At 42.8% G+C, this 12,101-nt stretch overlaps 1 protein-coding gene across 1 annotated transcript in view; it reads left to right on the top strand.

Annotated features, from left to right (window-relative positions):
- RHEBL1 (RHEB like 1) overlaps positions 1–12,101 on the top strand; it is a 40,104-nt gene that overhangs the window by 17,044 nt on the left and 10,959 nt on the right. The window lies entirely within an intron of this gene.

The following is a 12,101-nucleotide window of genomic DNA, read 5'->3' as shown; positions in this document are numbered from 1 at the left end:
CTTGATGATGCACAAATGATAGATATTGTCAGAAACCTGATATTCATATATTAACATTTGTGTGCCGTACATTTTCAGTAAAAAACTTTTTCTGTGCAAATTAAGTGGCTATTTTAGTGGAAAATGTGCTATCTGTGAATGACAGTGCGCTACCACACTATGCTTTAGTTGCATCCAAAAATCGTCAGTCTCCTTTAACCCCTTCCATGCTCATGACGGAACGGTTCCGTCATGAGCCACGGTTGAGCTGTGCTCATGACGGAACCGTTCCGTCATGAGCCCGCCCGCGCTCGAACCCTTCAGCACCGCGGCGGAATTCGCCCAGCGCTGAAGGGGTTAAAGTAAGGTGGCTTATGAAAGTTTGGAAAGTAAGGTTTATTTTCTGCCATCTAGTTACTAGACCCAGATTTGTCCTCCGCTTTACAGGTAGGGAAACTAAAATAGCTTATAGATTTGTCGAAACAGACTAAAATAACATCCTACTTTCCCTATTATGGTGAATTCCAACACCCCCCCCCCCCCCCCCCCCCCCCCGCATGTTTTGTATGTCACAGTCTTTTGTTTTTTGGCTTTATCATGTGGAAAGTCAACTGTAAATAGACAGAAATTATCCTTGATTTTGCTATAGATGATTGTGTATTCTAGACCGTCAAGCCTGGGAGCAGGCTTTGATTGGGTTTTTTCTCATTGATTTTCCAGCTTAGCAGAGCTGGAGTGCAGTAAGCTTTTTAGTTTCTCCCAGGTTGCAGTAAATCGATCTGTGCAACAGCTGTCCTCCTTAAAAACATCCGGCTGACCTGTATTCAGATTTCCTCCAAAACATTTGCATGTAGGTTGGTGGAGGGCTAGACAGGCTTCCAGAAGCACTGTACAACTTGGATGTCAGGGTTTCAGACCTAAATAATACTTTGACCACTGGAGTAGCCTTGTGACTCCTAAAAATTGGACTGGGTGTAAGTGGTTTGATTTAAGGGGGAAAATCCTAGCTGTTCAACTTTCATCCCCGGAAAAACTTTTCGGTCCATCAGACTCTTAAAACATTGAGCCTGGGGCCTCAAAGCAGGCTGCCAGCATCTACTCCTGCTGTCTCTACATCACTTACAAATTTGACAAATATCAGTCTTGGAGCCAAAGATCATTCTGCATAGATAATGACTCTGACTAAAACCTGCCTATGCCAAATGCCCTTTGAGTTTGGGGCTCGAACTTCAACTCGATAACGTTTATTCATTAGGAACAAAATGTTTGTGCATTGATATGAGATGGAGGGTCCAGTATTTAAAAAAGAAAAGGTGGAGGGGGGGGTCTGTTAACTCGCCAAAGAACACTGGATCTGGCATGAAGGATGGTGATCAGTACACTGCCCTAAACATTGCATGACGACATTGAGCAACTCTAGTAATGAGACTAACCAGACCTGGAGAGTAAAGGACACAAGACAATCAATGGAAAGCTTTGTTGCTGTTCATGATTGTGGATGCTAAGGAAGAAGATGGAAGGATGGATGAATAAATGAATGGCATAAGTGGAGGGAAACGTTTCTGTTGAGGATAATCTAAATTCACTAGTTGAATGCGAGAACGAGTGTACATCGATCTGGTGCCATGAGACTAGATGACAGGAATTGAGCGGTTTGCGGTTGAACTCAGACTGAAGCCCAAATGCACCCCATAGTCTGTGGTTCTTTTTTTGTTTTTTGAGGTAAGGGGGTACAGGTGGGGGGAAACCTACACAAAGTTAAAAACTTGACGAATCACTGAAGCACTGGGTCTCTTTTGCAGCACCAGCAGAAATATAGATGTAGCACATGCCCTCAAGTGGTAGTGTAATTGGACCTTTCCGTTCATCGGATATATTGAAATCTATTACTCCAAGCGCCCCGATTTGAAATCTAAAGTGTTACATTTGGAATAAAACTGGCATTGTGGATTGATAGAGGCTCTGGCTGTTGGTAACCTCTCAAGTTTAATCGGGTAAAGGAGGACATTACCACAGTTCCATACAGTTGGAGGTAGCAGCGTTTGTGGCGAAACTTGGTTTGCCACATGTTTAAAGCGGCAATAACGTAAAAGACTATAATAACCTGTCCTCTTGGCGGACCTGTTACTGATCTTGTAAGGAGTAAGTTAACTGACTGGATTGCTTTCACAGTCTTACTGATGGGTACTGACCTAAATCGTGCACTCTTTTGGACACACCACCTTGGTTACATTTCTAAATGTGTATTCCTTTTTGCAAAAGTTTGAGTTTTGCCCCTATGTCCTGATGTGAGAGCCAGGAGGCCCCCCAACACGTAAGGTTACAAATGGCCACTGAACCTTTATAGTACCATTGAGTTGGATAACAATAAACATCTGTTATTTAGTGCCAGGATGCCCACGAGTGAACGTGTGCTTTACAAATAAACATTATGTTCTACGGATTCTACCCGCCTGCTTTTAGAGAGTCCCATCCAACAACATTGAAAGATCTACAAATAAGACCTGTTCTTGTTGGATCCTGATCGATATACAGATTTTTGTTCAAGTTTAATTTGATGTCTGTCAATATAGATTTGTTTGAGAAGGTCTTCTGGATCCAAACACTAGATGGCAGGAAAATTTAAGGCATGTGAATCTATACCAGGTATAAAGCTACAAAAGCAGTCCACAATGGCCAGATTACTTACCAGTTGTTTCCCTTGGTTCAGATCCTTTCTTGACTGTTCTGTTCCTTCACCACAGACCACCCCACACCCCAGCCTTGAAGTTGTAAGCCGTTTGTGCCCCTGCTTAAGCCCCTTCCTGCTGATTTGATTTAATGCTGCAGCATATTCGCAAGTAGTGTAACGGGAAATAAACCTATAAAATGCACCAAAATATAGTTTGGTGTTGAGACCCCCTGCCCCCCATTTTATACTATGTACAGAGGATGATCGAGGGCCGCATTAATGGGAGTTGAACGGAGGGCCCTAGGAGAAGCAAAGCGTGAACATATAAAGGCTGGAATTGCACTTTATGAAGCAAGAAAACATGGGATAAATGCCAGCTTGCCCACATGTGTGATCCTAGACAATTGTTTTATTTCACTTTACCCAGAGACATTTTAAGGCATGGACAAAGTGGGCTCTAGGGCCACCTGATAGAGCCAGCTCTGTTCTGAAGAGTCTTGCCCTGATGAACTTGAGTAATTCTTAAACTTATTATTTTAATTGGCATTTTCCTTTAATTTATTTTTAACATTGGTGTTGTGTGAGAGTCTATTACAAACCGTGTGTGAGAGACTATTACAAACATTTTGCAGAGAAATGTGTTTATGGTTCGTGCAGAATCCATACAAAAATAGTTTCTTTTAGATCACAACAGGACCTCACACGTGAGAAATTGGAGGGTGTAGGAGAATATTTGCAGTACTACTAATGACCTGCTGCTGTGTTAAAATTTTGAAAACCCATGTCACTATCCTTTATTATTTGCTGCAAACACATTTAGAATTTTGGCGAGCGCACCTGTCCACTGTCAGTAACCTGGCCAAATAGGGCATGAAAGAGCTGAAATTCAACCATAAATTCAAAGTTGTTCCAAACAGGGGTCCCAAAAATGTTTGTCCCAGGGCCCCTGAAATCCTTAAAATGTCCCGGACTTTAATTTACTTTTTCTTCATTATCATATATGAGGACCTCGACATGCATGTCTTCAGTATTAGCACTGTACAAAATGTTCTCTTGCTTTTTATTTGCTAAACTATAATGTTATCTATGTGTAATAAGAACGCTGGCCACTCGGATGGTTAACAAAACAACTGACTTGTCTCTTAGTTCACTATTTGTAGTGTTGCCGGGTGGAGGGGGGAGCATGAATTTTTCTAAATCATCTTTACAAACTATCACCTTTTGTTACCTTAACTAAATCAGACCATGCAGTTAGTTAGGTGATTGTGTGTGTGTGTGTGTGTGTATGTGTATATATATATATATATATATATATATATATATATATATTCACTGAAAAAACCATAGGTTTCACACATGTTATAGTTAGCGGAAATTTTACTGATAAAAAACCAATGAAATTCCCCCGTTATAGTTAGTGCAGGCAACTATAACTCACGCGACCGCAATCCTCTGCTGATGCTAATACTGTATTCTGATGGATACATCTGCCAGTGGATTCCTCACCTTGTGAATATCCCCTGCGCCAGCAACATTCGGTAACTTTTGTAGCAGTCCACGCCGATGGGGTCGAAGATGACGTCACAGAGGCACGGATCCGCTCGCGACTCCACTGACGTCACCGGCTCCATAAGAAGACCTCCTCGGCGTGATGACGTCAGTTCCCTTTTTTCCGCGCCGACGACGCCAACGGATTTCGGGAATCGTTACTGGTAGCTTTACCTGTTACTTTGTGTTTATTCCGAAGTTTCTGTCTTTCTTCGAGAATGTCGGCAAGGAAGTCTGGTTTCAAGCCCTGCCATGAATGTGGCAAACACATGTCCATCACTGACCCGCATGACGACTGCGTTTGGTGTTTGTCATCGGACCACGATGTTGAAGGATGTTCGTGTTGCAGGAAGATGAGCTCGAAGGCTCTTAAGGAAAGAGAGGCAAAGCTCTTTATCGCCCGGATGAAGAGAAAGGAGAAAAGAGGTAGAAGAAGATCCAGGTCGAGGTCGAGGTCGGCTTCCAAGTCGACTTCGGGACATGCTTCAAAGAGCAAGAAGCATAAGAAGAAAAGGAGGCATTCGTCTCATCATAAGGCCTCGACGTCGAAGTCTAAATCACCTGCTCGGCGTCGAAGGGAGTCAGTGTCTCCTTCTCCTGTCCCGCCTTCACCTCTTGCTCCTTCTCCTGTGTTTTCTCCGGCTCCGGCTGATTCGCCGGTGCCGGCGTCTTCTCCGGCGCCGAGGGCTTCTCCAGGTCCTGCAGGTCCTTCGGCTTATTTACCCATGTCATCTTCCATAAATTTTTAGCTATACATATATTACAAATATTTTTTTTCCATAAAGACACATATGTCATCAGCAGAAGATTGCGGTCGCGTGAGTTATAGTTGCCTGCACTAACTATAACGGGGGAATTTCATTGGTTTTTTATCAGTAAAATTTCCGCTAACTATAACATGTGTGAAACCTATGGTTTTTTCAGTGAATTTGCAAGGTTTTTTAAATGCTAATTCCTAACTATAACGTGTGTGAAACCTATGGTTTTTTCAGTGAATTTGTACGTTTTTTTAAATGCTAAGTTATTTTACGCCATTCGTGGCGTGCGCGCCCACTTAACGCAGTTCGTTCCGTGCGCGCACGGTGCGCGCACAGTGAGCACGCGGTGCGCAAAGCGCACCGCGCGCCCACTTTACGCAGTTAGTGCCGTGCACGCACGGTGGGCACGCGGTGTGCTACGCTTACCGCGTGCCCACGTTACGCTAGATGGGCCATGTACGCACGATGCGCTTCGCGCACCGTGCGCACATGGAGGGCATATGATGCGCTTCGTTGTGAAAGGTAATATTTTAATTTTTCACATCTGTGATATGCCATGCACAAATGGTGCCCTTCAGGCAGCGTTTGCACATGGGGTGGGGAGAGTATGGATAATTTTTTTGTAAAAAATTTTTTTACCGTACGCGTACGGTAAGCGTAATCGGCGAAATTATCGAAAAAATTAAAATTCCGTTTTTGGCCTTGGGGGATCTTTGGGGACTCCCCCAACATGGCTAGGTGCTTAGGAGCTGTCTAAACAGCCCCTTTACATGTTTTGGTCCTTTGTTTTTTAATCCCCACTCAGAGTGCGAGAGAGAAAATGGCGGCCGCCGCTTCCTGGTTTCGACCGATTCGAATGTTTACTAAGATCTAACAGCCAATCAGAATCGCGCACGTCACCGTACGCGTACGGTAAGCGCACCGTAAGCGCACCGTAAGCTGGCTCAGATATATATATTGATTTAAAGGCTATTTTCTCAGAATCTACTGAACCGATTTACACCAAACCTACAAAAGGCTCTTCCTTGACCTGTAGACTACCTCTCTGCCAAATTTCAAGGAACTCTGTTCAGCCGTTCGGGCTGTAGCTGTGTCTAAAGGTCCTATGGAAAAATGCATGGGAAAAACGCGTTTTGGGACCCCCCTTTTATCTCAGCCCCCGCTTGACGAATCCCCCCGAGACTTTCAGGGTAGGAGCGGAGCGCAGCGCCCCACCTATTTTGAAAATTTTGCGAGGATTCGTCGACCGGCGCCAAAGTTATTCAAAATTGAATGTTGCGGTTTTCCTATGGAAACAGGGTCCTAACTATAACTACCTACTGGCGACCGCCAGTAGGTAAAATATATATATATATATATATATATATATATATATATATATATATATATATATATATATGAGAAAGCGAGAATATATGAATGCCATGTTTGTAATACATAAACCTGCCAAACCACCTTGACTGGCATCCTATTGTGACCAGGTGCTTTTGGTGGCATTGACCTGTGCTGCTCAGATTGCTCACCTGTAGGGTACATTGTGCTGCAGATCACAACGCCAGTAATTACACCAAGAGATCGGCGCAAATGCACAAGCAGGTGTGCCCCTAACAGCGCTTTATTCCTAACTTAGTCACACACACCCTGGCGCGGCTTTGACACACACCAATTGTATCTATCATGTAAATTACCTGGTGTGAGCCGGTGCCTGCTTCCTCCACCAATTCTGGTGTAATTTGCCTGTTTCCTCAATTCCGCAGTAATTGTTACCATCATAACCTGTGGCCGAGGATCCCAATTTAAACAAGATTAATAAATACTCTTTCAAGCCAAAGGACAAGGAACATTCATACTGGTTCTGTGTCTGTTATCTTCCAGATTATTTTACTACCACAAACGTTTCTATGGAATAGAGAATAGGGCCCGGATTTTTAGACTCTCGAATGGCTCTTACTCCAATGGTTTCTGTTGCAACCCTACTAAAAGTGGAGCCAGCGACTTATCACAATAATTATGTCCAGGTCTTTAACATTTCCAGCGTTTTTTTTTCTCTCCATATTTATTATTTACTGCAGCGTATTCTTATATATTTTGCGTTGTGTCAATCTGCATTTCTTCATTTATTTAGCAGATTAACGTACATTTGTGTTTGATAATACCATTAGCAGTCCTAGAAGAATACACTTGTATGAAACCCTCAGCATTATAGCTTAATAATACCTTTTTAGGTCTCGCCTGACCCAGCGCATGCGCTGGTCTGGCGAGACTTATTGAGAGGGCTCCAAAAAGTGCTACCAGGCCAGCCTGGAGCTACAGTGCATGTGCGCGGGTGCGCGCGCCGCGCTTACCCGGGATTACTTTCACTTTCGTGGCAGCACGGCCGCTTTGATGTTTGCTCGCAATCACTTTCACTTTCGCGGCTGCACGGCCGCTTTGCATAGCCAATAGGTCTCGCTTTTGGGACCTTATAAGTGTTTAGTTATGCAAATGTTACATGGCTAAACACTTATAAGGTCCCAAAGGCGAGACCTATTGGCTATGCCAATGCTTGTTTATTATAAATGTAAAACTCGCATGTCAGTTGTCTACCATGTGGGTGTCTGAAAGACTTGGCATACAGATTCACCCAAATGTTTAAAAAAAAATAGACCGAAGGCTTATGCTTGCTGTTTGTGTGTGTGTGTAGAAAACGGAGGGCCTTAAAACTACCATATGGTTTTACTTGATACCACAGTGAATTATCGTACTAAATCAAAAATCCAGCGATATGGGGACCTTTTTACTTTTAAAAAGTTATTATACAGCTTGCTAATAAGACTCCGCTACCCTATAGTTAGTTGGGAGTAGAGATTATCCCCATATTTGAAAGGGGCACATGGAGTAATTCATAAAACATTCAGCCTATTAGGATTTTGTTACCATTTAAAAGCTATATTGTGTAATTTCTCCAAACAAGGTTAGAAAGGGGAATGAACTGGTTATGTCCTCTCTGCATTTCAGACATGCTTTCAGAAAAACCTCAGGATATGGGAGGAGGCCTTTTCAATTTTTTCTTTTGATCGCAAAATATGGAACTCTTGGAGGGGAATCTCGGCCTGCTTCGAGTGCTTTCCACATCATTCGAGGAATTAAAGCTTTTGCACTGTTTAGAGAGACTGGGTTTCCTAGTTATTCCTTACAGCCTGTCCAGTCCCCATGTCCATTCACTTGAAGTTTTGGTTACCACCGACCATTTTGCTGGTGCTCTATTTGAAGACCACTGTAAGCCGTTCCCGTATTCTAAAGTGGTTTGCTAATTTCCGTCCTGTACACGATTATAAATAAGAAAATGTCTTTGTGGACTTGAACAACACTGGTCTCTCAGACCAAATATTGAACTGTAACAGATTAGATTAGAAAATGAGTCAAAAGTTGTATTATGTAGGTAAGAGTCCCGTTAAGTAATCTTTCAAATTGCAAAACCAAGTGCACAACGTTGTTATAGCCCTGATTTGGGGGTGTGAAGGTTATCTCCAGATGTGGAAGGAGGGCTTCCATATTCCGTAAATGTATGTGAGGCCATGGGTCTACATGCAGCCCCACACTGGGCAGAAGTTTGAGGGTACATTGACTCCAGAAACATATCTATAATTGAAACCGTTTTTTCAAATGGTTATTTGGGCTTTCTTGGGGCATCCTTGTTTGGCACTTATGTTTAGATCTTGGGCATGATAAAATTGTTGGGGGCACAATGAAACGAGCATCACTTTGGATCTCAATTTAGAAAGTACCAGTATTTGGGCTTTGAGATCCTTTTTAAGGAGCTTTTTTAGAATTGTTATATCAACTAACTTCTATGATCGATCAGTGCTGCAGTTTGGTGTAGTCTAATAGAATTTAGCATCTGTCATAAAGAGTCAGTTTCCCTAAATCAACAGAGTGCCATTGATGGCTTAGATGCCCCATACTGTACAAGGATAAGTCACTCTTGCACCAATTTTCGACGTAATGCGCAAGTGAGGATTTGAAAATGGAATGGAAATATTTTCACAAAGGACTTCTGCGTCATGTTTCACCACTACATCTTGGCAGTGACCTCACTTAAGAAAATTGGGGAGGGATTTGATTGCAGGCTGCCTCCGACAGCAGCGACCTGTGGGATTGTTGTCTGCTGGGACGGTGTCCTCGTCCCACAACTTGAAATGTGGGTTACACGTTCATAAACTTGGCACTAATAACGACCAGGACAGCAATTGATATGAACTAGAAATCGTCTTGTGCCCTCACAATAACAGCATGGCTTGGTAAAATGGGCCCAAATAGAGATTATAGCTTCACAGGAGAAGTCTGAGCCCTACGTTAAAAAAAAGACCAAACAAAACCATAGCGAGTCATTGGGACAAAACACTACTTGGTTTTTCTGCAGCCCCCTCTAAAACACGTGTGATTTTATAGCTCTAAAGTTTTGCGACAGTTAAACATTGAACAACTAACTTCTAGTGCACTAGTTAATATAGCGCAAAAGATTTAGCATTGCTCTGCGATGTTACACCCTCTGACATTCTGTTCATACAGGCATGGCTTGGCTCCTTCTGCTCGGTTAGCCACGTTTCAGTACATCTAACACTTAAGCAACCCCTCAATGCTTCCTTTATTGGAATCACTGCAACACAACCTGCAAACTTAAACTACACATATGACCCTATTGCAGTGGTTCCTAAACTTTTCGACCTGTGGCTCCCTTGACCTAATTGGAAGATGGCCGTGGCTCCCCACCATTTTTTTACTGGTGGGGGGGATGTAAGCCCGACCTCGGGAGTACTTTCAGTGTTCTCCCTGGAATTAATTGGGATGAAGCCAATGAAGGTTTGTAAAAAGACCGACTACAAGCGCAAGAATGCACTAGTAAAAGCTCAACAAAGGGCAGCTATATGCATGCCTGTTCTGTGCATTAAAGGAAGCTTGCATCGTTGCAACCTCTGCTGTATCTGTTTTATGGTCCGTTAATGACGCTTTGTGAAACTTTCAGTTATGAAAAAGCCTGCTAAAAGCATCTTCTTGCTGCTGCATTTCCCCTTCAGACATTCTTTTGCTTCCCTCTCTCTGCCTTCATGTCCTGCTTTCCTTCTCTCCCCCTTTGATTGCTTCACACTTTGTTTTACTCCTGTGTATTCCTTATTCCCCCTTCTGCTTGCCCTTGTTTTCTCAGACTGATAGTATTGGTGTCACTTTTAGTTTCCTGTAGTTCTGATCCCTCTCTACGCACTCATCTTCCCAGAAATAAAACACATGTGGCCCAGTCTCCGGCCCACCTCCGGCTTGCTGAAAGAAAAGTACATTTATATGCGTCTGCTTTTATGTAATGGGCTCATAAATACACAGATTTGTGCAATGTTGCTGCGATGCCCCGCTACAATCAGGGCTCCTGGAATAATGCAGCCATGAAAGGCCAGATTATAGGGCAAGAAGGGGGGCATATGCGGTAAACATGTGGAACCTCTTTTCATTACAAACCACCTCTACAGAACATTAAGCATATTTTATATTCATTATGTATGTGTCTCATTAGGAGGTTTGCTGGGACTGAAGAAAAAAGAGCATAAAAAGATGCAACATGTTTGAGATTCTTTGATACTCCAAGCACCTGTTAAAATACGTGCATTAGTAAGAAGAGTGTCAGTGACGTAAACATGGGTTTGTGTTAATACGTTAATAAACGTAATCATGATAAAGAGGTAATCACTGACCCTCGCCTGTCCCTCGCATCTTCCATTGAAGTGTTTCAGGTTTTTGTTTCCTGGTGCAGACAAAAGCCCTCCCACAGTGCATAAGATGGGAATGGTCACACCCTTTGGGCAACATTTTCAGCTCTTTAAAAGATAAATTACAGCATCAGCGGCGCCCCTGGCTACTCTTAACGGCGCACCAGGGCGCCGCGGCGCACAGTTTGGGAACCACCGCCCTATTGTGTCACACACTTTTGGGAGGTGAGATGTTTCCTTTGGTCTCCTAATTGGTAGCCCATTGGTTTATTTACTCACTAAATATGATAAATCACCATTGTTATTTTAAGAGCTCTCCGTTATATAACATGTAATACCTAGGCAACTGTACCAGAATCCAAGCCAAACCGAGTTAACTTTAATTCAATTTTAATTATTATACTTTATTTGCATAATTGGTTAGCATATTAATAAGCATGGTACTGATAACACAGCGTCTTGAACAGAGTATTCTGTCACACAAACGTATAATTTGCTACAGATCAGGTGTCTCCAACCAGTCTATCATGAGCTACCAGTTGTTCAGACACCTTCGGAGCAGCTCACACCCTCCAGTTAATTTTTAAATAAGCGCTGGGTCACATTTTCCTTCTAAAGGGAAGGGTGTGTTTATTTTTCATTATTAGCATCAGGCTGCAGATAGCAGAGCTTGATAATGAGCAGTGCTCAATCAGATTTATGGGCTGGGGCACAGAGGTGAAGATCTGAATGCTTTTAAATGGGAGAAAATTATATTGAAAATTTACCATAATGATTAAAATACTCTTCATTTTAATTTCAAAGTGTTAAATAGCAGGCCTCTTGCTCCCAGTGGCCAGTAGACCTTGTGCAAATTTATAACTAAAACATTTTATTTTTTTAAATGGGAGAAATTTAAAGTGAAGAAAAACATTTCTAACAGTAAGTTGTAATATTTCTTCACTTTCAATAAAGCCAGTTACATCTTAATGTTTAATCAAGCAAGTTTCTTCACTTTTAAATTTCTCCCCTTTAAACAAATGGCTGTATTTTTTTCTGTTTATAAATATGGCACCGTGTGTACAGACCTCTGGGAGCAAGATGCCTGGTTTTTAGGTCTCTGTTAGCGAAGGCTGCGCTTGCGCAGTCTCGCTCGCGAGATTTAATGACTTGGAGAAGAGGGGCTTGAACCCGCCCCTCTTCTCCATTGGCTGGCCTCTTGAATGCTGGCCAGCCATTGGAGAAGAGGTTTGTCTCTCCGAACAGGCCCCGTCCTTTTCGGATTCGGGGGCGTGTTTTTTGCAACTTTTCTAATTATCTCCTCCAGCCAATGGCAAGAGGAGAGAAAAGAAAAACACGTCCCCCGAATCCGGAAACGCCGCTGCCTTTCTCCGAGGCATTTCAGCTTCGCCTCGGAGAAAGGCGGTG

The sequence above is a fragment of the Triturus cristatus genome, chromosome 4_2 (assembly GCF_964204655.1).
Source record: "Triturus cristatus chromosome 4_2, aTriCri1.1, whole genome shotgun sequence".
Classification (NCBI taxonomy): domain Eukaryota; kingdom Metazoa; phylum Chordata; class Amphibia; order Caudata; family Salamandridae; genus Triturus; species Triturus cristatus.
The sequence above is the reverse complement of the archived record's forward strand: the minus strand, read 5'-3'. Positions and strand labels throughout refer to the sequence as shown.